Genomic DNA, 27,631 nt, shown 5'->3' with positions numbered 1-27,631 from the left:
TGGCTTCTATTTTATATTAACAGAGGACACCTGTTAGCCATAGACTAAATGATATCAACGCCTTGGGTCGGTCTTAGTTGTCCTATTAAAAGACACTTCTAATCTTTTGTATCTCAGAACGGTTGGTATGGGTATTAACCCTTTTATTGATAAGCAGAGAACAACGTTTCGATCTTCCTAGGTCATCTTCAGGTTCTGAGATACATTTTTATTTCAAGTGGGTTTATCGTCATCAATAATTCTAACCTTTGTTTCAGTTCATTTAAACGTTTTCTGTTTAGTAACCAACCTCAACACACACAAAAAGTAATCACAGTTCTGCCTTTTAGAAAAATATATATTTTTTTGTTTTTCACAAACACCAGTTAACCTAGCCAGACCACCGAGAAACACGCAAACAACAACAACACTAAGCGACAGACAAAGTGAACTGGTACTATAACATTATGTGTTGATGACATTTATTCCAAGTTGGGAATATCGAACAGATTACTGAAATTAACTGTTCTATTAATGCGAAGATTTTCAAGCTGAATCGCATGTTATATACTCGTAGACTGAGCGGGCTAACTCTGAAATCCCTAGAGTTCAGCTGTAGCCATCCATAATTTTAATTAATAAGCAGGGGCTAAGCAGCCAACCAGCAGTACCCGCCACTATGAGGGTTTTCTCTGTACCTTTTAACTGAATAACGATATTAATTGTCACTTTTATATAGTGGAATGTGCGAAGGGTTTTAACAGCGTAATCCCGCCAACATCCCCTTAATATCAACATAATCTAATGAAGGTTTAACTGTTAATAAATTGAGCTAATTTTGTGTGTGTGTGTGTGTGAACATTTGCTTTTGCTGTATGTAATTAAGCGGAAAACTATGCGAGGGGCTATCTGTACTCTGCCACCATGGGTATCTAAACCCGGTTTTAATTAGTATAAGACAAACCGCTTTGTTACTGGGGGGAGTTTGTGAATAACGTTGCAGAGTAGTTAGATATATAGCACATTTGAGTAATTTGTAATTTTTTTATTATTATTAAATAATGTTTTAAATGTTCTCGAGGTTAGTCTAAGTGTTGAATATGAAATACGAATAAAATTACTTGCAGACTATTTAAAGATCGATATTTTGGACGATATAACTTGAAATACAGACTGAAGTAGGATCATAACATTTGATAGTGATTTCCCCAATATCCTACAGAGGTTCCTGTGGTTTCGTGATTACGAAACGTTCCTGAAGTTATTGAGCACCTAACGATCGGTTATCCTAGTTTTCCCTTTTGTCTTATCAATTTAACCCAAGGCTGGAACAGTTTCTCAATGGAGGAATTCCATCTTCCCCTACGGTCATTCTGACACTTCTACCAGTTATCTCGCATTTGAAAAAAAAAAACAAAAATACGTTAATTAAATAATTAAAATACAACTTTTATGGTTTGAAAAGTGTTAGAATGTACCACTTGAGTTCAACCACCACATGTTAGGATACTCATCACGACTACGATAGTTGATTGACTTTTCATCCTTAGTTTCAGTGTGATGGGAGACAAAAATATACTCTCATAGAATTACTTATCAGAATAGGATTCCATGGATATCGTTTACTTTGTTCCATCTTCCGAGGTACCACTATTTGTGTTCATTTCTAAGTATTTCAATTTTAAAAAAATGTAAACCTATTTTTGCAAAATAATATTATACACAATGTAAATTATCAAAAAACTGCATTCCATCCAGTGTTTTTTAATTCCACACATCGTGTGAAAGTATGGCTAACCATTCCTACCCTGATTAAAATATTAACTATACTCGGTACAATTAACCGGCATGTTTAGAATTATTCCTATTACTATTCGAGGCACAGCGGTGTGTCTGCAGATTTACACGCAAGAATCTGGTTTCGATACCCGTGAGGGCAGAGCACAGATAGTTCACTACGTAGTTTTGTTATATTTAGTAATATTAAAACAAAATATTCAAAGTGTGCCATCATATGTTAAATGGAACAAATCCACTCTAGCTTTTCCTCTATATTACAGAACCAAGCATTTTCATTTCACTGGGGCTACTTTACCACAGATTCCAATTGTCAGACACTGTTAGATACAGCATACCACGACTTTTATTTTACAGAATGTAATAATTTTCAGTGTTGTTATGACGATACGCAACACGATATATTTTTATTTTTATCTAATAACTAACTATAAAAAGATTATTCTCTTTGTCACTGTGTTGAGAAAGCGTTCACGCTCCTTTTTTAAGGTAATGTTTAACAGCATACATTGTTGCTTAGCAACAAAATCACCTGATTCTTAGACCACCCATGGTGTTTATGTTGAATGTCAATATTCATGCTAATTTGTCAGAAAGGTTTATTTTTTATTTACAGTTTTTTATAATCTTGGTTATATGTTAGCAAAATAGCTTAATTTATGAGTTTTACGACATCAACTTATTACCAAAAGTAAAATAAAATTTAGTAAGTTGTGTTTCACCTAAGCATTATGGCACATTTATGTATTAGGCCTAATGCTTAAGTAAGAATAAAAACGGCCTATTATTACTATCATTATAGAATCAGTGTTTAAAAAGTTTTAAGTGGTGAATAAACGTTAATTAATAAGTATTCTTTTGACATTTAAACACAAATGTAATTTAACTGACCTTAAAACACAAGGAAAATAAACATTTATTACTAATCAAACATTTTTTTATTTTTGTAAATTCGAGAAAGTTGAAAATTTGTGTTGGAATGTCAGCACAATGTTTTCTATTTCCTGATATAGTATACAGTTAAAAGTTTCAAAATGCTATTTAAAGTTTCAGAAAGCACACGCATTTTTGTTGTACTAAAAATATGACGATTAAAGAATTACTTGATGAAATTGATGAAATAAGTGAAGAGTAGTTTCATTTTAGAGATACAGACAAATTCCTTTTAGCTAAATTCTATATTTTTCGTGAATCATTCAACAATGGTTTTCCGTCATTTTTTGTGAGCTTTTACACTAGTATTGTTATACTTTTTCTGTTTGATATAAGCTATGATTATATTTTAATTGTTATCTACTGGTATTTAGTTCTTCTTGCCTGATGTGAAATATTATTTCACATGACTTTTATTCATTGTGAAAGATTTGCTATCTTTATCATGAGACGGTTCTTTATTCTTCTGAACTTTCGCGACACTGTATAATACCGTGATAAAAAACAACAACGAAAAACATTTGTTGTATCATTATCAGTAGTCATTGTATTCCTCCACTGATATTTGCTAATGCTTTATATAAAAGTCAGTTGTACAAATTATCCTTTTTACTTCATATGCTATCATAAAACCACACAACATAGTCACCAATAAATTTAATTATCGAACTGTAGCTGTCAATGATAATGGAAAATTTTGTTGTCGTAGAAATAAATTTGGTTATTTTTGCTGATAGTAATTAGTTTTGGATATTCTATTACCAGGTTACCAGTATAGAATGCTATCTCAGTTTTAGATTTGGTTATTATTAATGACGAAACATTTTAATGTTTCATTACTATTATAGTTTTTGTTATTAGAGATCGTGTATTTTATCACGAATGTGGATTATCATAAATTACTAGCTGTTATAGTGCTATTGGTGACGCAACATTCTGTTGTTCCTATGTTTAAATACAGTAGCTTCCTGTCAGTTTTCATTATGACGGAGCATTTTGCTCTAGCTATGATGTAATATAATAACTTGCTGTTAGTTTTTATTTTGACGGAACATGCTGCTTAAACTAAAATGAAATACAGTAGCTCGCTGTCAGTTTTTATTATGGCAGAAAATTTTGCTCTTGCTATGTTTAAATATAGTAGCTTCTTGTCAGTTTTTATTATGACGGATCATTCTGTTGTAGCTATGTTTAGATATAGTAGCTTGTTGTCAGTTTTTATTATGATGGAACATAATGTTTATATGTAGCTATGTTTATATACGGTAGTCTGCTATCAGTTTTATTATGACGGATCATTCCGTTGTAGCTATGTTTAAATATAGTAGATTGCTGTCAGTTTTTATTATGACGGAACACTCTGTTGTAGCTATGTTTAAATACGGCAGTCTGCTGTCAGTTTTTATTATGACGGATCATTCCGTTGTAGCTATATTTAAATATAATAGATTGCTGTCAGTTTTTATTATGACGGAACACTCTGTTGTAGCGGTTTACTAGTAAAGTTTAAATTTCCCACTATATGATAAACTGTAGTAACCATTATGTCAAATAATATTAACTAAAATAAAAACTTACTTTCTCTCTATCAGGTTGGAAAGCTCTTGTCACTTCGTTTATTGTAGGCATATCATTGAAGTTCGTCCAGGCTTCAACAGTTGTTGGAACTACAAAGTGCCATAACTCAGATATCCACAGATTCTCTTTCGCTCACGACTGTGATGAGAGAGTAGTTGTAATTGTAGTTTACACTTCTTTAAAAGCGTGAGATCTTTGAGAATTATTTGGTGCATAGGTAATTTGGATGTTTGCAGTTGGGTAGAGAATATGGGTCCTAAACGTCCAGGCCTTCCAGTGGCACAGCGGAATGTCTGCGGGCTCACACTGCTAGAAATCGGGTTTCGATACCCTTGATGGACAAAACACAAATAGTCCATTGTCTAGTTCTGTGCTTAATTTCAATCGTTCAATTAACCTAAACGACCAGGCTGGTAAGGTTGGCGATGGTAGCGACAGTCTTCTGTGTGTGGTAGGATATTATAGCTTTGATTAGGGAGTAGGAGTTCCGAAAGTCAAGATTGAGAACTCTGGGATGATGGCGACAGTCCTACGTAAGTCTATAGAGAAATACTGTTGGCTTTACGTCCTAGTGTGGCTGTGCTGTTCTGTCCTAGACCGATACTGTTCTCTTTGATTTGGTTAGTTTTCTTCGAAATTTACAAGCCCGGGCCTTACAGCCCTTCGCTGGGAAACGTAGTTATCGTTCAGTAATAAGGGCTTGTAGCGGCGTTTCTCCGACGAATGGCTCAGTAATTCATCGTTAAAAAAACTCTAGATTCTAAATGTTCGCCTCTGGTGCCGTGACTTGCACCTATGTCAACGCGACACTGCAGATGCAAACTGTTGTTACAAGCGTAATTAGTATGTTCTTTGTAACTAGATCGGAAAGTGTTTTGATCGTCTGTTTTGTAATGATAAAATATCTCACCAAAGTAGTAACCATATTTAAGTTAATAATAAATATGAGGTTATTTATTGTCCTCATCCAAATATATATAGTCATCCAAATATATATAACTTTCTTTAATGAGAAGTACAGTCCTAGCCTAAGTTTTATATTCTCAAAATATTGTGCACAAAGCTCTCTAAGAGTTTCGCTTTATAATGTGCGTGTTTTGAATTTCGCGCAAAGCTACACGAGGGACAACCGTGCCTAATTTAGTAGTGAAAGACTAAATTGGAGGCAGTTAGTGATGACCACCGACCTCCAATTCTTGGGTTACTCCTTTAGCAACGAATAGTGAGATTGACCGTCACATTATAGAGCCTTCACATCTGAAAGGGCGAGCATGTTTAGTGAGACGAGATCTGAACTAACGCCCTAACCACTTGATCATGCCGAGCTCCGCTTTATAATATGGAGACCATAACTATTCTAAAAATTCTAAAGCATACGTCACACAACTTAAAGATATTATATATAATACAACCAGTTTAGAATTACCAAAAAAATTACAATACTTTTACGTTTATTTTAGGTAACAAATAACTCGAACTTATACCATAAGAAACTTTTTATGCACGTAAACATTTTGGTTGAACAAAAAAGTAACTGACAACTGAATTTTATATATTGAAAGCATATGACTCAGAAAAGAAGACTATTAGCTCTACCGATATAAAGATTGGTGTTATTATGCGTGCCAAAACAACCAAAAAATATAAATTTGTGTATTGTACAATAGCAACTAAAGTTTATACGTCAAGAAAAGGGAGGTAAACCTGTAAGACTGTATATTCAGAAAAGAAAGGAAACCTGTAAAATGCATACGTTCAGATGGAAGAATGGCACCCTCTGATGTTCACATATTCTGAAGATAGGATTGACGTTTAGTGGAGCAAAGCAAGTAGGCTGTCTATGCGCAGAAAGTGTGTGTGTTTTCTTATAGTAAAGCCACATTGGACTATCTGCTGTGCCCAACAGATTGTAGCATTGTTAATTCGTAGACTTACCGCTATACAAAGGGAGTACAAAGATTCAGTTCGTTTTGTTAAAATGATTTTTTTCTTAAGCTTCACTTCATCCAACTGAGGAGCGTGAATTTTGACAATAGCTTTGTAGCATAATTTATATTGCAAAATATTTCATCATAAAGACTTGTTCAAAGCACACTCTCCCTTCCTACATACTTTCCATAATCTATCTTTTTTTGAAGAAAACCGGAAAACGGTTTCCGAGTGTTTGTTTCAACAGTCTGATAGCACAAACATCCACAGGCATCATGTTCATCAACTTTCTAGGAAGGTTTTCGGACGAAATAGCTTAAATACTAATATCATTCTCTAGTTGTTTGAGGTATGTGATGATTGAACGGACTTATCACACAGAAATATTTCGTGCACACATGACATATGTTTCTTTTCCCGACGCAAATCCTTCGATTATATTACTTACTGCTGCCTAGGACACTTGGATGAATGTTACTACTGACCATTTTTCCTCTCAGTTCTCAACTGTTTAAGAACATTACAATTTGATTGCCAAAGCCAGCGTATAGCTTGTAGCAGGACTCTTTTTGGATGTTTCTTGTAACAAAATTGATCCATATTTCTTTTTTTTTCATTGCCATTTATTACGAAAATATTTCTGCTCTAAAAATACACGAATACATGGAGTTGGAAAGGGTTTCAGCATTTCCTTTAAAAAAAAACGATAAATATTTTTTGAGCATCACTTTACTAAAAACGTCTTATAATCGCAAAATGTAGATTTAATACACCCCTCACCATCACGACTTTATATTGTGGTTTGCTAATTTTCATAATCAAAATCGTTTTGACATAACGTACTCAATGCCCTCTAAAGAAGAAGTCTAATACCTCTGAATCGAAGACTGACGATTACTAAACAAATATTAACACTTTCGGAAAAAGGAGTTAAATGCTACTAAACAAATATTAACACTTCCGGACTAAGGTGTTAAATGTTACTAAACAAATATTATCTCTTTCGGACTAAGGTGTTAAACGTTACTAAACAAATATTATCTCTTTCGGACTAAGGTGTTAAACGTTACTAAATAGATATTAACACTTTCGGACTAAGGTGTTAAATGTTACTAAACAGATATTAATACTTTCGAACTAAGGTGTTAAATGTTACTAAAAGATACTAACACTTTCGGACTAAGGTGTTAAATGTTATAAAACAGATAGTAACGCTTTCGGACCAAGGTGTTTAATGTTACTGAACAAATTCAGACATGTCAACACTTTTATTTAAAGATGTTTATCTAAAGTAGCCTCTTTATACTTAATTGTTAGCCCATTCTTTAATGCACAATCAAGCGGAATTTGGTTTAATACCTTCGTAACATATATTAACGTAAAAAAATAGCCTTCTTTATAATGAATATTAGCGTAAAACCAAAAACAGCTCTTTATAACATTTATTAACGTAAAAGCAACTCATTTGTAATGCATATTAACGTAAGAAACAAATCCTTTGTAATGTATATTAATATTAAAACAACTCCTTTATCATGTGTATTAACTTAAAAAACAAAATAACTCTTTTGTAATGTATTGAACGTAAAAACCTTTTTTACAATGTATGTTAACGTAAAATTCCTTTGTAATGGATATTAATTTTAAAAACAACTCCTTTGTAATGTATATTAACGTAAAACACCTTTTGTGTAATGGATAGTATCGTAAAAACTTCCTTTGTAATGTATATTAATGTTAAAAAATATGGATAATTTGAATCATAAACTACACGTGGCTACTTCCTTGGCATGATATTTATTATTTGACTTTATCTGAATACCAGTACTAGCCTACTTAGTCAGGCTTATCAGCCGGAAAACGTTTTTCAACAGAGTAATATTTTACAGTTATCCATAAGCTACTGATAAAATGCAACATCTAAGATTAAAAATAAACAAAAAATAGCTAGAGATTAATTAAGGAGAAGATTAATTATGTCGCAGTAGGGCGTAATTACGCCGCTGACGAACAAACCAGAGCACCGTGAAGCCTAACTATAATGCAAAACAATTTTCCGTGCGAGTCTTTTTAATGACAAATAGCAATAGAAGGATGAACATATCTGAGATACATGACTACTGATAAGCCTCAGTTGCATTGTACTAAAAGCTCGTAATATTCTTATTATCAATTGTTTTTTCTCTCACATAACTTGGTTAAATATCCCAACATATCATTATAACATTATTTTGCAGAAGTAATAAAGCTTTTACCCAGTGAAATGTTATTTACCGTAGATTATCATGCACATTCTATATATTCTCGAACAATATAATTACGTGCTTATAAATATTCGTTTTCGTTCTGTTAAAGAACAATTCGGTCTGTTTGTTTGTTTTTTGAATTTCGCACAAAGCTACAAGAGGGCTATCTGCGCTAGCCGTCCCTAATTTAGCAGTGTAAGAAGAGAGGGAAGGCAGATAGTCATCACCACCCACCGCCATCTCTTGGGCTACTCTTTTACCAACGAATAGTGGGATTGACCGTCACATTATAACGCCCCACGGCTGAAAGGGCGAGCATGTTTGGTGTGACGAGGATTCGAACTCGTGACCCTCAGATTACGAGTCGAGTTACTTGACCACCTGACCATGCCAGGCCGAACAATTCGGTAAATCGAATATGTTCTGTCACAAAGTTAATGCACACTGTATACACATCATAAGCCAAGGTCGATCCAAATAGTCTTCGGGGTGGTCAGAGGTAAATTTACTGGCTTAAATGGTTAAATCGTGGGTTTGCTTACCTGCAATTAACAGAGTGCAGATAGCTTATTATATACACTTCCTATTTTCAAGAAGTTAACTTTATTCTTTCTTATATAGGATTTCACTGTCAGAAAGTCCCTTCCAGGGCACAGTGGCATGTATTATAACGCTAGAAAGAGGGTTTCGATACCCGTGATAACCAAAGCGCAGATATTCTATTGTGAAGCTTTGTGCTTAATTAAAACAAACAAAAAAACCTGTCAACAAACAAGCAAAAGCCTCTAACGATCAACCTATTAAGATAAAATAACTCTTGATAAGTTGTAAAAGTCATATGTAGTTCAGGTAAAGTTTTCAATTCATGGCATATGCAGAGGAGGCTACAAGAAACTTCGCCTAGACTGAGAGTCGTGGAAAACACATCAGGAGTATCTAGTAAGTTGTTGGTTTAGTACAAAGCTGCACAATGGGCTATCTTCATTCTGTTCCACCGTGGGGAATCGAATTTTTGCTCTATAAGTCTGTCAACGTACCGAGGAACATTTGGTTTGTTCGTTTGAAGTTGACCACACAGCTACGCAAGGGGCTATCTGTGATCTGCCCACCAAGAGTATCGAAATGCGGTTCCTAGTATTGTAAGTCAACGGACATACGGGTGTATCACTGGGGGAACATCTAGTGAAACTCTAAATATCAGCGAACGTTTTTTTTCTTGAAAGTTTTTTCTTTACGTTAGATTCCTCTGATTAGGTCACGACACATAAAATATAGAAAACAATTCTATCGTAGGAGTAGTCAATAACACATTGACAGTCTTCATAACAGAATATTAAAACTCACCAGACAGCATTGTTCTACTTTTTGAAAAACACTCCAATAATTCAGACATTTATAAACTCTCTTCTCACAAAATACAACAATGGCCAGTGTATTATACTGAACACGTCATCGATGACATAACCTAAATTGGTGTATTGGATATAGTATTTATGGGAAATATGCAGGGATAAATTGATCTAGTGAAAACTGATGATCGATCAGTAAACTCTTTATAAAAACTTTTTTACAACCAAATGAAGCGAAATGGTAATGAAACTGTAAACACTACTGAATTGCATTCATGAACATAACCTTGCAAATGGAACAAGAAATGGCGTTTTAACATACTGTTCTAACTCTGTTTTCTTTAGATTTTATCAGTTTTAAAAATAGAAACCGTAAAGGAAGAAAAAGAGACTTCCATTATACCCAACTCTTCCTGTTGCAGCCAAACATTGATACAGAGAACATGTAGCAAAACATGAAAGATAAAATATGAAAGATACACATGCTTATCTAACAACATTTTGGATTGATTACGTTTTTTTACAACGGAGTATGGCAAAAATTGCTGTCAAAAATAATAAGTAAGCTGCTTAAACACGCCTATATTTTTACATTACTTGCTCATAAACAGTGGGATGTCCTATAAGCTTTTGAACACAGTAATTTTAAGGGTTTCGACTTTAACTGAAATACTTATATTTATCATGCAACATAAAAACGAAAGTTTGACATTTTGTACATTTTCATTTTTCAATATGATATATTTCTGCTGATTTTTATCAGAGTGCAAAGACACATTAAACCTAAAAGAAAAAGAAAACACAAAGTCCAGGAGAATAAGCTAAAATAATAACAACAAGCCAAATAAGATAAAATATTTAAATATCTCAAACAATGTTTGTTTAAATGCAGATTTCAAAAAATGCACATTGGCCGGGATGCAGTGGCGGCGCCAGGATATTTTCGTTGGGGGGGCTGAGGTAAACTGTAGAGGGGCTTCCCAAAATGCCATCAGTATGAAGTACAGATGGTAAATTATAATAATGTAAATACCAAGGTACATTTCAGAAAGGTGTGGTATTTTGAACTGCGTTTTCAATGCAGTTTTCATTGGAAACTCATACTCTGATTAATAATTCATTATTACAAATTAGAAATAATCTGTTTATGAAAGTATGCGTATATGTAAAAGAGGAAGCTCACCTAAATTCCAACCAAGGTAATACATAATAATAAAGAAAACCAAGATTAGGTTAGATTGAATATTTAATATACCATTAAGAGTAAAGCTACAAATCAAAAGAAATATAACATAAAGACATAATTTACATAGCAGAAACGAATTATCCCATGCGAAGTTAATACACTCTGAGGAAAAGTAAGGTCACTATCAGGCTATCTATCTTTCATCATGTTGTGTTTATAGTTAATATTACTTCAAAACAATGCGCCTGTTCTGGAGATTGGCAGCAAATGTGTCTATAACAGTATCAATATCGAGTTTTGCCCTCCTGGAGTTTACTGATATGACAGCAAGGTTGCTGGTGCAGTTGTTACCACTGCTTTTGCGCAAGTATGTCTTGAGAAGCTTCAGACATGAGAAACGTCTCTCACAGACAGCTGAAGTGACATACAGCGATGCATACAAGTTTGTGGAGATCCATGAAGGCATCCTTGTATGGCTTCAGCATGATTGCAAGCTCGAATGGTGTGGATACTTCTTGCCCCTTGTCTTTCTTCCTGGCAATTAGCTGGTTCAACTGGTGGACTTCCACTGCGAGGTCATCTTCTGCCACACCATGCCCCCCGATAGTACAGTGGTATGTCTACAGATTTAGAACGCTAAAATCAGGGGTTCGATTCCCCTCGGTGGGCTCAGCAGATAGCCCGATGTGGCTTTGCTATAAGAAAACACACACGCCACACCACAGTTTGCTGTCATTCCTAAGAGTGCTTGCTTGTCCAGAAATGTGGAGTGTTTGGGGTTCAATGCAGTTGCACTCATCAGAACACTGCAGGCATCAGAGGAGAATCTTCTATTCAGCTCGTTGAGCATCCTGTCTATGATGGCATAGAAGGTGTGTCTCCTGGCATCCAGAACATATCTGTGAAATACTGTTAGAGAAAGTGTTTATCTTTAACCATATAGCACAAGTACTTAATTAGAGGGTAGTGATAATATAAAAGTACAGGGCTAATTATGGAACACAAACACAGATTTGATAGGGCATGTTGTAAAACTGTGGGCAGCTAATGGGAGTGAACGGGAGTGTGTGGCGTGCGGCTGGCATCTGGATCTCAATCGAGCTGAGCTGTACACCATGGTCAGCGGCTCGGTGATCATACGTTTAAGGCATTCGAGGCGGGAATCGCGCGCTCGAACAAAGCAAACCCGCGGCTTGGATATTGAATGGTCATAGTAGCACCAAAACAAAATGTCTAAGTTGCAGTTGACCTTCACAGAAAGGCTGGTTTCTTCATAAGTTCACATTATTCATACAGGCCAAACTGTGATTGTGATATTGTTCTTATTATCATAAGTGTGGCAAGCACCTCTTACAATAATGTAACTACTACATTACATTAAATTAGACACTTCTAAATAGCCCAATGACAATTTCAAAATTCGTTCTAGAATTGTTTAGAAATATTATTTGGTCAGTTAACATGTAAGGTTATTATTTAATCAAAAGTATAACATTAATTGGATTGTAAGTCACAATTTTAAGTGTATGCCACAATCGTCAGTACAATTTTGGATGGCTGATACACAATGCAAAATGATCTCACAGAAAACACAACACCAGCTAAATGCTTCACAGTTTTGACCTATACACAATACACTTATACATGCATGCTATGTTTTACTTTTCAATAAAAGATAAATGAAATTAATGGGTAAATACCTGTGAAACCTTTGGTTTATCAAGTAAAGTCCCTGATGATCTGTTGTAACTTGAAATCAACGTGATTGTCTAACCTTTATCATAGCTCAAGATAGAATGGCATTACACAGGGAGCGGCAATATAACACATGAGTTTCAGCACATTCAGTACGTTGCTATGGGACGCAAGACACATACTTCCGTCTTAATGAAGACGTTGAGTTCTACAGATTTATGTCTCTTTGATGTTAATTGTTAAGCAACAACGACGATTGTGTTTTCCATATTTTATGAATATATGTATGGAACAATATTGGGGAGCTGAGGGGGGTTTGACTCATTAAGGGCTCAAGCCCCCCCTTTTTACCGCCATTGCCGGGATGACCAAGTGGTTAGTGCACTCGAATCGTAATCTGAGGGTCTCGGCTTCATATCCCCGTCGCACCAAATATGCTCGCCCTTTCAGCTGTGGGAGCGCCATATTGTGTCGATTATCCCATTATTCGTTGCTGAAAGAGTAGCCTAAGTGTTGGTGGTGGGTGGTGATGACTAGCTGCCTTCCCTCTGGTCTTTCACTACTAAATTAGGGACAGCTAGAGCTGATAGCACTCGTGTATTTTTGTGCTAAATTCCAAAAACAAACAAACATGAAATGCACATTTTATCTCCATTAAAATTTAAAGATTTAAATGTGGCACAACAAATAACGTGTTTAACTGTAGTTGGGCAAACTATAATTGTCTTGACTTCCTTAAGAGCCTAATGTTTAACTCTTTAAGCTACGGTATTTTAATATGACATCACACAAAGTACTTCCTGAAAGAACGCTACACCAGAGTAGCACATTCTAGTATTAGTTGGAGGCGAAATTTCATTTTCTAAGTTAAATTAACAAGAATAAGTTGTTGTTGTTTTGAATTAAGCACAAAGCTACACAATGGGCTATCTGTGCTCTGCCCGCCACGGGTATCGAAACCTGGTTTTTAGGGTTGTAAGTCCGCAGACATACTGCTGAGCCACTAGAATAAGAAACAAAGTGGTAAATATACATCACTTTGGTAGATTTTGTATTTATAAGAAAAAGCTACTTAACTTAGCTTCTCAGTTTTATTGTAAATCAGAACTAAACTGACGGTTTAGGAAAGTCTAAGCCAACAAATTGCTATTCTATTTTGAAAACGAGACTGAGTATTATGCTTACAATTAATCATGCATGGCTTTGCTAAAATTGGCATGTTGCTCTGAATAACGAACTGTTCATTTATTTTTGTTTATTACAAGTATCGACTTTCAAGTAAAGTAAGTTATATTGCTCATGTAATTCCTCTATTCGCTCATTTAATATTTATGCTCATAGTTATCATATGCATACGTCAGCAAGCATCCCTCGCAATTTTCTTTTATTTGTTTCTATCAGGAAACGGAAATTATGTATTTCAAAATTTAAAGCTATCTTGACATAAATGATTATCCACATAAAGGAGAGACGCTTTGTAAAACGACTGGCATAATACTAATAAGCCTGACCATAAAATGTCTTCGAACATAGATTTGAGCAAATGTTGCGTGTATTCTCGCACGCTCCACGTTGCTTAAACAAATATCGCGATACCGCCTTCACGCTTTAATTACGTGACAATTCTATATTGTTGCTACGTGTTATTTGACTGTTCGGAGTTTACGAGTGAGCACATGCTTGTTTGAGGGTAAGAAAAAATCGTTATTAAATTATTTTAAAATGACTAAATTCATTACATTTCAAGACAGAAAGAGAAATAATGTTTGAAATTTAGAAAAGAAAGGTGATATTCATGAAATATGCAAATATAAAACATAGTGGAACCTGAAAGATATTACACTGCTGGCCAAAATCTTAAGGCCAATTAACATAAAGAAAATATATGCATTTTGCGTTGTTAGACTCAACCACTTATTTGAGTAGAACTTCGAAAGATGAAAATAAAAAAAGGGAAAATAAAAATGAAAACTTTTTTAGCATTTAATGGGGAAAATGTGAACACTATGGAATTAGCCTAAATACTAGCTGGTCAAAAGTTTAAGACCATACTGAAATGAAGCGTTAATCGGCAAACACGTAATGAAATTTAGTCATTTGTGTTCAAGCATTAGCGTTGTCAACATCTCCCACTGACATTTCCTGTGTTATATTGGGTAAAAACATGGCAAAGGCTAAAAAGTTGACAGAGTTTGAACGTGGTAGAATTGTCGAGCTGCAAAAGCAAGGTCTCTCTCAACCTGCCATCGCTGGTTAGACTGGGCGTAGTAAAACTGCTGTTGCAAATTTCTTTAAAAAGCCCTGAGGGATACGGAACAAGAATTTCAAGTGGTCGGCCCAAGAAAATTTCGCCGACGTTGAGCAGGAGGATTCGACGGGTTGTCTGGAAAGACACCAGCCGATCGTCGAACCAGGTTAAGGTCCTTACGGATGCAGAATGCAGATCAAGAACAATAAGACAGCATCTACGAGAGAAACGCTTTAAAACCCATAAACGTCTACAAATGCCATGACTCCTTCTACACCACGAAACAGCTCCGTTAAACTTTGCTTAGAAGCACCAAACGTGGGATGCAGAAAAGTGGACGAAGGTTTTGTTCCCTGATGAGAAAAAAAATTAACTTGGGTGGTTCAGATGGCTTCCAACGTTACTGACACGATAAAGATGTCCCACTGGAGACAGTTTCTACACGACACAGTAGAGGAGGTTCCATCATGATCTGGGGTGCTTTCTCCTTCCATGGAACAATGGAGCTTCAGGTTATATAGGGGCGTCAAACAGCAGGTGGCTACGTTGGCATGTTGGAGAGAGCATTCTTATTGACTGAAGGCCCTCGCTTGTGTGGAAATGAGTGAATCTTTCAGCAGGACAACGCTGCAATCCACAATGCCAGCAGGAAAAAGGACTTGATGGCGAATAACGTGATTCTTTTGCACCATCCAGCGTGTTCTCCCAAACTGAACCCCATTGAAATGTTTGGGGGTGGATGGCAAGGGGAGTCTATAGAAATGGACGTCAATTCCAAACAGTGCATGATCTTCGTGAAGCCATCTTCACCACTCGGAATAACATTCCAACCAGCCTTATGCAAACGCTTATATCGACCATGCCAAAGCGAATGTTTGAAGTTATTTGCAATAACGGCCGTGCAACTCACTACTGAAACCTCTTGTTGGGCATTTCGTACCCTGTTTAGGACTTCTTTTTGGTATGGTTTTAAACTTTTGACCAGTTAGTATTTAGGCTAATATCATAGTGTTCACATTTTCCCTATTAAATGATGAAAAGATTTTTATTTTTATTTTCCCTTTTCTTATTTTCATTTTTCAAGCTCTACTCAAATAAGTGGTCGAGTCTAACAACGCAAAATGCATAATTTTTCTTTATGTTCATTGACCTTAAGATTTTGGCCAGCAGTTTACATGCATTTTTTTAAAGTTTTAAGAAGTAAGAAAATACCAACCAAATTTGTTTTCCTTATTTGTAAAAAGTATTAAAACGTTGATGAAAAAGAGGGAGTAATTTCTTGGAACGAAAGACCATCTTTAGAAAGTTTATTTTAAATCATATATAGGTAAAACAAGCTCGTTAGGTCTCTCAAGAGAACAGTAAGACGAATATAATGCAAAAACCGTCAAGGATGTTTGTATTTTTTTGCAGATCCTAAACACTTTTCAGATTTTGCTCAAGGATCTATAAACACATGATGTTGAAAATGCACAGGATAATTGGAATTGTAAAGTATTTTTAGTTAAAGAAAAATCATCCAATGCATTATTAAATACACTAATATTGTTAGGTAAGCAATACGTGAGAATAAAAATTAGACCCAGGAAAGGTAGTACTTGTCATAGAAATAGACCAGGTATGCAATATGTATTACACAAATTAAAATTTCAAGCATACTGCAAACAGCATGTAAACAAAACTTTTTTAGCACTGTATACACACATTGTTGTACTGTGAACAAACCACCTTCTGAGTAACAAGTTTCCAAAGAGCCTGAAAAACTCGATAAAGTGAAACCAAAAAAATTGACAGTCTGACTGACTGACTGACTAACGTTGTTGGAAAGGTATAATTTTCTACTATCTTCCCATTATGAAAATCTAAATGCATATGATTGGCTAAAAGCGTTTTTCTTGGTTTTACTTATAACCTTGGTAATAACAAACAATAACAATAGCCATTTTGCAACATAACTAACAAGCCCACCTTAAACTATTAGCATTATTCTGTGATTACGAGCATGTTCTGTGACTTGCCAAGCAACAACTCACCCTCATATCATGTCCAGGTGCATGGTTGCTTATGTACACACGCTACGCGATTAACTTGCAGCCCTGTCAACAAAAACGTGAATACGTAGATTCTCTAAGTATAGATTCAAACTATGATCTAACCTTTGAAAACAAAGTTTTCAGTTCTCTACATCTGATGATGTATGTTAAATAATTTTATCATAGCAGTCAGTACTTAAAACGTAAGGACAAATGCTACCATTGCCGGAGTGTGACATGGCTTTGCTCAAGCATTGTTTTCAAACCACGTGTAACCTATTGACATCTTAAGTTGTACCTCAAACAGCGCAATTTTTAAAATATATTTTTCAAGGAAACAAAGCGTGAGAAAAGAAGAAACTTTTATGTTGATAACCTTGAAAAGTCTTCATCTCAGGGAAGAGAGCATTTCTTCAAGACTAGATTTGAGGTTGGAAACAATATGCTTAGTATGCGAAACAAGCCTTAGCCATTACTTCAGTCAAAGAAAAACCAGCCACCCTGGCCAGATGGAAGAAAAGCTACATCAAAGATATCAGCAAATCCATTAAATGTCGAGAGACAACTGTGCAAAAAACTAACCACAAGAAGAATAGGCCTTGAGCCCAGTCATTCTCGAGACTCACTGCTTAACAAAAAGCTATGAGAGAATTGTTAACACCTTCTAAATAAAACATTGGAAAGTGGAAATGGGACCACGAAACAGTAAGGAACCAAGGTAAGAATAGGTGGGTTGATATTGCAATGCTTAGTGGTTTTTTTGGCATTGCAACCTCTAATTAGCTGTGGTCTTGTTCAGCCCATTCCTACTTTGAGTTTTATTTTGAACATTGATCTAATTAGAGATCTGAATTGATGCTTGTCAGTTGCTAATCCATTCTAAATCAACAAACTTAAATATTTCAAGTTCAGCGATTTTTATACTATTCTTTTGATCCACCTTTTAACAATCTGATAGCTATAATATCTTCCATAAGAAAAGTATGACTATTGAATCTTCCTATTTCACTTATGACATGAAACACCACATTTTGTTATGGTCACGTAATTTGAGCATCTGTATTTGGTTTCTGAAAGGTTTTACAACACAGACATTTAGCTATATACATCTTTTATTTAGTTGGAACAAGCTAGAAAAAGCATATGCAATCTCAAGAAAGACAGAGTGTTGTAATGTTTCTCTGCTCTTTTCTACCTTGTTTCCTTACTTTTTTGGTGCACCCTTTCGGTATTGGAAGCGTTATAATGTGCAGTCAATCCCACTATCCGTTGGTAAAAAAGTAGCCCAATAGTTGATGGTGATGACTAGTTGCCTTCCCTCTAGTATTACACTACAAAATTAGGGATGGCTAGCGCAGAAAGTCCTCGTGTATCTTTCTTGAAATAAAAAAAACAAACGAAGAAAAACGAGAAAATAGCTTATGATTTATCAACGACGTAAGTGGCTTTACGTTCATCATTACAATAGCGCCTATAACAATAGACCTTTCAACCATAGGAAATTCAAATAAAAGTATTTTGTGTTACGATTTATTCCTGGGTCTGTGCAGGAAAAATTAGAGTCATTACTATCACCCCCTACAGACAAAAATTCATCATCGGTGTTCAAAGTTTACAGAGGAGTCATGACCAGGTAGGTGGTTAGGGCATGTGACTCATAAACGGCGGGTCACGGGTTCGAATCACCCTCCCATTAAACATGCTTGCCCTTTCTGCAGCAGGAATTATATAATGTTACGGTCAATTCTACTATTCGCTGATAAAATAGTGTCCCAAGAGTGGGCGATGGGTAGTGATGACTAGCTCCCTTTCCTCTGGTCTTTCACAACTAAATTAGGGAAGGGTTGCGCCCTCGTGTTGGTTTGCACGAAATTTATAACAAATAATAGAGGATTTTTTTTTTACGGCAGTTGTCATAGCTTCCTAAATTCTTTCTAATCATTCATCTATACCGATTACAAACACCTACCAGTTGTATCTAACATCATAACTGGCATCTTAGAAAGAGAACAAAAACGTTTAATAGTAAGGCCCAATGAGTAGGGATGTAACAATTCGTTTAGTTATTTATTTTGTTTGAAATTATTTGAATAACCGGAGGTTTGATAAATTTAAACAAAATTCCAATCGGTAATTCATCGGTAAAATTGATAAACGACAAAAACAAACAAATAATCATATTTTATCATTGTATTCGGAAAAAAAAACAACATACAGTTGAATTAAACATGAAAGCATAAAGCTTCATGGTTTGACACATGCTTAAATTTACGAATTTTGGAAACTTACCAAGTGTAATTGCGAAAAAGGAAGAAAGAAAATGAAAAAATAAGTCACTCAAGATAATGTGGATGTACACTCTGGAATACATTCTTAGCGTTTGAGCTGTGTACAGATCAAGATAAAAAAAACCTTGCGAAACTATTCAGTTTCTTTTTTCGTCTTCTTCTACAGGCATTAATCATTTTTGAACACTGATGCCATAGCGAAATAATGATGTCGGAAATAAGAATAAAGTAAAACTTACTTGGTCACTAAAAACGAGATAAAAAGAGAATTGCTGTTGTTTTGGTCGAATGTCAACATACCCCGAAGTGACAGTTTCTTTCATCCACTTGAAGCGACAAACTGTGGTGAATCGACCTAATACTAATATACTATAGTCAGACCTTGTCGAGTCTTCTTTGAAAATCTTAAGATTAAAGTTAGTATATGTTCTCGAGAAAGTCGCGAGTGCACAAGTTGAAAACGTATTTTGGAAACTTCGTAAAAAAAAAAACAAAAAATAACGTCGAAACGTGTATTATGGTGTGAATTGGTAGAAAATAAAGAATCAGTCTCGTATTATGGTGTTAAAGGGTGTAGGATAAAGAATCAGACTTGTATTATGATATAAAATAGTATGGAATAAAGAACCCAACTTGTACTGTAGTGTAACATGTATAGAATAAAGAATCCAACTCGTATTATAGTGTAAAAAGGTATACAATAAGGAACTAATTTTGTATTATGGTGCAAAACGGTATAGAATAAAGGATATAGTGAAGGTATCTACTAACTGGCATGATACGTGTTTAGAATGTTCAAACATTTTCCATCGAAAATGGTCAACATATTCAGTTCATGGTTTATAAATAATATAACAATTACCTGTACTAAAGGCGCTGGTTGGCTCTGTTGTATTCTAGATTTCGGATCAAGGGACTTGAGTTCGAAAACACATGATACGTCAAGATGCTCGCTTTCAGTACGTTATATGAGTGACAGTCAGTCCTTTATTACATGTGGTATGCTGCCATACATGCAAATAACAGTGAATAGTTTTACGTATGAAAAATGCATCAGTTATTTTCTTGTTCTTTTGTACGAACTTTTAATAAGTAGTTGTATGTGTAAACCTCAGAAAATCTTAAATATGATTCTTTGATGGGAAGTGCTCAAGTGCAAAAGTTCTTCCTATTTTTACAAATAAATATTTACAAGATGTTTCAAATGAGGAGTTCCTGAGAGAAATTTTGAATTGTGGTATTATGATATTAGTATTGTTTGTTTATTTTTAAATTTCGCGCAAAGCTACGGGACGTCTACCTTCCCTAGCCGTCCCTAATTTAAAAGTGTAAGACTAGATAAAAGGCACATAGTCATCATCACCAACCGTCAACTCTAGGTCTACTCTATTATCAACGAATAGTGAGATTGACTGTATCTTTATAATAACCCCATGTTTTGGTGTAACGGGGATGCGAACCCGCAACCCTCATATTATGAGTCGAGGACCTTAAACACTTCGCCATACATCGCTCTGAATAAGTGTAACAAGTGGTTCATCCAGTAAAGATAAAGTTATTCTTTTTCGACAATGTACACACTATAATTTTGTTGGATTTCAATCTCAAAATTAAAATGAAACTTCTTACATCAGTATTTATTACTACTGCACAAAAATTTTGTGTTACTTCCTTATGAAACGAACTAATTCTGAATGTTTAAAGATATTTGTCGTCTGGTGCTGGAACATCAAAAACGACAGAAAGATTCATAATATTAATATAAATATTGTTGGTATATTGTCCATTTAGCTGTCGAACGTTTGCAATACCGAAAACTTTCAGAAATAAAACTGAACCCAAATGAAGAATAAACGATATCATAAGTTTTTGTTTTACTTTTATACTTTACAAGTTAGTGATTTAACAGCTTGTTTCTCATCACTTCGAAACGTGCTAAGTCAGTAAATTCAAAACATTGCAAAAGAATATTAGTAACCTAAACTTTAAAACTCTATAATGAAGGTATGTCAACAGTGACTCACTTATGGATCAGGTATCTTAAAATATAATAGCCGAGCATAATAATTTTTGTTATTTGATTAAACAAACAATGTGTTCGCTCTTGTAACGTGTATGTGTATTCTGTTTTAAGTTAATTTTAAAATGTGTTATAATGTAATTACCATTAATTTCTGACCAATATATTCTACCTATACAGATGAGAATTAAAATTTAATCCAGCAACTTACAAAGCTAGTTTAATGTACTGTTTTTACCCACAATGATATAAATGTATTGGTTCATTATTGTGACATCTTCGTTGTTATCGATGTATTCGGCAGTAATCCCAATAATAGCTCACGAGGTTCGGCCAGTTTGGGAGTATTATATTAGTGATAAATCTAAATACTAAGCTAACAATGTAAAATAATCCCGCTAACGAATATATATATATATATATATATAGGGTGCGTCAAAAAACAAAAAGTTGTGACACTCAGTCGCTCGCTTATAATTTGATTCCATTCAATGAAAAAAATATGCCAGCGTAAAAATCTATCCAATACATTAATATTTAGGGGTTGCGCAATGCGCACAAAATAACAACGTGCTTCCGGAACCAAACGAAAAGTTGGCATTAGTGAAAGGCTAGCTTCGGCTTTAGACAGAACCCAGATCAGTGACCGAAAAGCCGCGCAAATTTTGCTTCCTTTTGCAGCTCATATTGGACATAATATTGAGGATATTGCCATTAGCCCAAGTTCCATAAGGAGGAAACGAATTACTAACCGTACTCTTCTAGCAGCTGAATTGAAGGAAAGTTTTTCTCCAAACGTTCCTTTGACATTACATTGGGATGGTAAGCTGATGCCTGACTTGGTTGGCAGAGAGAAGATCGAACGTTTGGCAATTTTAGTTTTAGGTGAAGGTGTAGAGAAGATTCTTTCAGTGCCCAAGATTGATAGTGGGGATGCAAATTCAGTAGCTTCTGAGATCGGATCAGTTTTAGTAGAATGGAATGTAAAAGACAGAATTAAATCGCTTTGCTTTGACACCACGGCGACCAATACAGGATCCAAATCTGGCGTCTGTCTGAGGATTGAAATGTTACTTGAACGTGAGCTCTTGCACCTTGTCTTCACATCACATTTTGGAGATTCTTCTGAGCGCTGTATTCTCTAATCTATGATAGAGACATCAAAAAAGTCCAGATATTACTTTGTTTTTAAACTTTAGAGATTGTTGGCCTAAAATTAATAAAACTAAGTAAATAACAGCAGTAGAAGCAATGCCACTCCGAATACAGCCTTGGAAGGATGATGTTATTCAATTTTGTCAGAATCTCCTTCAATCTCATCAACCACGGGACGATTATAAAGAGCTCTTGGAATTAGCTGTAATTTTTCTTGGATCTCTTCCACACGGACGTTCTTCAGTTTCTTTCCGTACTTCTGGTGCTGTACATCGTGCACGATGGATGGCTCGAGCAATATATTCTCTAAAAATTTGGATGTTCCAAGAGGAGTTTGGTAGACTGCAACCACGGCCTGCTTCATCTCGTGTTTCATTTGACGCACATTTCTACAGCAAACTTGGCGATTTATGTGTCTTTATAACTAAACATTACTTGCTCTCATGGTTTACAGCTAAGGATGCTTCCGTGGCAGCTCGAAGGGACCTTACACTACTCAAGGAACTTGCATTGCATGAAAATCATATGATTAAGGAAGTTGGTACAAAGGCAATGAATCGGCATTTATGGTATTTATCTGAGGTTGCAGTTGGGCTTGCGCTCTTTGATGACGGTGTAACGAATAGCGACAAACTCAAGATGGTCTCAAATATGAATACCGTGAGAGGATCTCCTAGGCCAACTCCACGTTTAACAGTTGATGCTGCAAGCAATGCTGTTTCCAGAAAACTTCCAGATTTTTTTACCTCGGCAACGAAGAATATTTTCTACCATCTGGATATTAGTAGCACATTTTTATCATTACCACCGAAAGAGTGGAGCGCCTCCGAAGAGTACAAACAAGGAAAGGACAGAGTAAAGAAACTTTTTTGTGACAAATGACGCAGCTGAAAGAGGAGTAGCTTTAATTCAAAGGGCCGCACCAAGAACGAAGATCAATTTCAGTATATGATTCAGGTGGCAGAAGAACATCGGCGAACATAATGCGAATGGGGGAGGCAAGATAAAACTTCAATGAAATAAATTTTTCTTTCAAGTTTTTTATGTTTTTGCTAATTGTATAATCAATAAATATTAAATAATTTCTTTAAATAATTTAATTACCATTAACAATGTAATGTATGGTAAATTTAAGGAAAATAGTGAACTTTGCGAGGGATGCGCGACCCCTAAATACTTCGCGATTGAAATGAAACTTTGTCTATGTTCTTTTCTCATGCAGTGGCACAACTGAGCAAAAAAATTGGGACATTTTAATTTTTATCCTTTATCCGCTGACGCACCCTAATATATATATATATATATATACGTGAAGTTATGAATGTACCATTGGAAGAATCCCACAAGGATATAATTACATATTTTTGCCGTAATATCTGTTGTTACATGAATACAATGCATTATGAATATTGGAGGAACACATTATGAACAACTGCTGTTATTAATCACACATTAGGTTATAGTGGCACCCTTAGTGACAATATGTAACAAATATGACATTTGCATCGATATGATACCCTTAATAATTCTGTGCAATTTCACCTTTCTATGCCATACTATTTGTGAGATTTGACACATGTCATACTATCTGTGAGGTTTGACACATGCCATACTATTCATGAGGTGTGACAAATGCCATACTCTTTGTGAGATATGGCACATTAAACAGCAAAACTATTTTATAATTACCCTGTCTATGTGTGAAATGTGGGTATATCGTATGTTTTCTTTCCCCCCCAGTGGCACAACGGTATGTCTGCGGACTTACAAGGCTAGAATCCGTGTTTAGGTACCCGTGGTAGGCATATCTCAGATAGCTTTTGGTGCTGCTTTTACTTAACTTCAAAACAAACCCTCAGCTGCAAGACAGTTTTCCAGATTTTCAGTTTTTCACGCCAACGTTTACTATAGGACATCAATCAAAGGAACTATTACGTTTCTCTGTCTTGGTTACATATATATTCTATAGGTCTTCAGCGTCCTCACGTATTTTACCTTAAGAAGAGATTACAAACTATGCTGTGAGTGGAAACAAGAGGCTGATATTGCTTGGATTGCCTGGAAGTAATTTTTCATCCTTTGCTTACACACGAGTGGCCCTTAGTCACATGGTTAGCACGTGCGTCTAAGGAGAGGGATGTATATGATATAAAATTTTATTTTGTTCTGTAATCATAAGCATATGAAGCGTCTTTGTTTTGTTAAATTTTGTTTGTTTGTTTGAAGTTAAACACAATGGTGTCCCGATTTCTTACGTTCGCAGACTCACATACCACTGGGGATATTTTTATTTGTTAATCATTTCAATAGAAGCATGGTGTGTGTTGAGAGCACCACAAGCATATGTAAATACACAGCGAAATTCCAGATTTTGCTGATACACTGTGTTAACAGCCATTGGACTCCAGCATAACAGAGCTAGAAATACAGTGATGAAGGAACATAAATAAAGATCTCTCTCTCTCTACAGCCCACTATAAGCATATGCCCAAGTTTTTGTAAAATAAATAATGTGATTGTTTACAATCTACATTCAGTATCTTTCTCTTGCTTAAGACTCAGTTATAGGTAGAGTAAATATGGCTTGCTTCTTTAGATGGTATCAGTCGAATCTTGTTGTTTAAATAGTCCGTGCAGGCAACTGTGGGAGAAATCAGAGCCGTCTGAAAATATCACATGTAAAGAAATAAATTATATGATAAAAAGTTAAGAATGATAAAAGTAGATAAATATAGTTATGGCTTAAACGTCAGAAGCTGATGTAACATTAGAAACCAAAAGGTCTAATTTTTGAGAAAAAAATCACGTAAAGTGCAGATTTGTTTTTCATATTTCTTTTGCTTGGATATTAACCTGTGTAATGTAACGACAGATATAATATTACACGCTTCTGATTTGGTGCCTGCAATGGACAATTTAAATAGAATGTTAAAAAATCAACAGTTATCACAAAACAAATACAAACAGTAACAGAAATAAGTACGAAAACATGCAAGCGATACACATGCAGGAATCACAAAGAGTGATGACAAATATGTGGTGATATTTTAATGGTTATTACAATATTACCTCAAGAAATAAAGAAAAGAAACAAAAATCGTTGTACACATGAACTGGTATTCTGTTAACGGACTATTTTGTTTAATCAAGTCATAAACCTTCTTTTCCACAGTTTTTATGAGTGTAATGTGGGATATTCACATTCCATTATATTACACCCTAAGATTCAGACGAGCTATCTTATTGTCTTTTGAACTTCTTAGCGAATGTCTCTACCCTCTCCTCTCTCAGTTGTCGTCTTTACTGCCAATATATGGTTTCACTACGTTTGATGTGTACGTGGAATCATTGTCTTGTTGAAAGTTAAATGTTCACACAATGAGTAGTGTTCCTGAGATGTAGCTTTCAAACTCGTACTGATTCTCTTCCATAGTTCACTATAGATGGCGTAGGATATCGCCCTCCTCTCTACTGACCAATAAAATTTCGTTGACTATAACCAACCAATTTCATCCTGGATTCATCTATAGAGAGCGCACATTCACTAGTTTTGTTCATTCCGTTGTTTGGAGAATCCATCGTTTCGTCTTTTTTTTTTTTTTTTCTTTATGGGTTGGTCCTTCCCAGTTGTGGTTTTCCAGCTGTTAAACGTTCACTGAGATCAAACAGTGTATCTTATTGTTATCGAAACAGTATTCACAGCTGTATTAACAGCAAGGTCGTTGGCACGATCTGGAATCTGTTTTTGTCATGTAAAGAATATAATCTGTAGAGTTTTGGTTTTTGACTGTTTCTCTTATTACCACTGCTACTTTTAGAGTATTTCATACAGCTTTTGCTTAAAAAATGGAATCACGATTGTTTGCAGTTTTTCACGCTATAAAGGTACAACATTCGCGTAGTATTTGTTTTTATACATTTTTCTCCATCGCTCCCACTAGCGACGCTTAGTAGCCAAAGATAACTTATCAAACGTCTCCAATTGTATAAAGTTATAGAGTATAATAATATATGAGAAACATTACTACGACACGTGCCAGTGTTAATTATAAAGGTAAGTATGAGTTTAGTTTGGTTTGGTTGTTAAACACAAAGTCACACAATGAGCTACCTGCGTACTTTCCACCATGGATATCGAAACCTGATTTTTAGCCGGCAGACTTACCGTTGCATTAATGTAAAAGGAGATGACTGGTATGAGAATGGTAAAGATGGTACATAAAATGCTAGTTTATTGCCGAAACTATCGTTGACAGCAAAAGTACCCATCTGACCATTATACAATTAAAAAAGATAAAACATAAAATAATTGCAAACACAAATTTAACAAAACCAGGGACCAGCCCTATAAAGATTACATAAAAGATTATTTGTTTGTTTCTGAATTTAGCGCAAAGCTACAGAGGGCTATCTGCTAATTTAGCAGTGTAAGACTAGAGGGAAGGCAGTTAGTCATCACTACCCATCGCCAACTTTTGGGCTACCCTTTTACCAACGAACAGGTGGATTGGCCCTTACATTATAACGCCCCCACTGCTGAAAGAGTGAGCATGTTTGGTGCGATAAGGATTCGAATCCACGACCCTCAGATTACGATTCGAGCGCCTTAACCACCTGGCCATGCCGGGCCTCGTTTACGTAAGAGCTATATACTGCATATTGGGCCCGGCATGGCCAAGCGCGTTAAGGCGTGCGACTCGTAATCTGAGGGTCGCGGGTTCGCATCCGCGTCGCGCCAAACATGCTCGATCTCCCAGCCGTGGGGGCGTTATAATGTTACGGTCAATCCCACTATTTGTTGGTAAAAGAGTAGCCCAAGAGTTGGCGGTGGGTGGTGATGACTAGCTGCCATTCCTTTAGTCTTACACTGCTAAATTAGGGACGGCTAGCAAAGATAGCCCTCGAGTAGCTTTGTGCGAAATTCCAAAACAAACAAACAATACTGCATATAGAGCATTTTAACCAATACCGTCTTTGAACTAATAACATGAATGTTCGACAGTGTTAAAAATTTAAGTGCATTCTACTTATTACATTGACAACATGCCTTAGAAAATGGAATGAAAATATTTTACTTTTCACCGCAATTTTGTTAAAAAGTTTTTATTAATATAATAAAAATTTTTTGTATACGAATTTCTCGCGAAACTACAAAAAACCTAACTGTTCACACCTTTCCTAAATTTTGAACTAAT

The 27,631-nt window shown here is 35.4% G+C and overlaps 1 protein-coding gene across 2 annotated transcripts in view; it reads left to right on the top strand.

Annotated features, from left to right (window-relative positions):
- LOC143253338 (NALCN channel auxiliary factor 2-like) overlaps positions 1–27,631 on the top strand; it is a 74,637-nt gene that overhangs the window by 2,549 nt on the left and 44,457 nt on the right. The gene's annotated exons all lie outside the window — the stretch shown is intronic.

Source organism: Tachypleus tridentatus, chromosome 6, assembly GCF_004210375.1.
Source record: "Tachypleus tridentatus isolate NWPU-2018 chromosome 6, ASM421037v1, whole genome shotgun sequence".
NCBI lineage: Eukaryota > Metazoa > Arthropoda > Merostomata > Xiphosura > Limulidae > Tachypleus > Tachypleus tridentatus.
The sequence above is the reverse complement of the archived record's forward strand: the minus strand, read 5'-3'. Positions and strand labels throughout refer to the sequence as shown.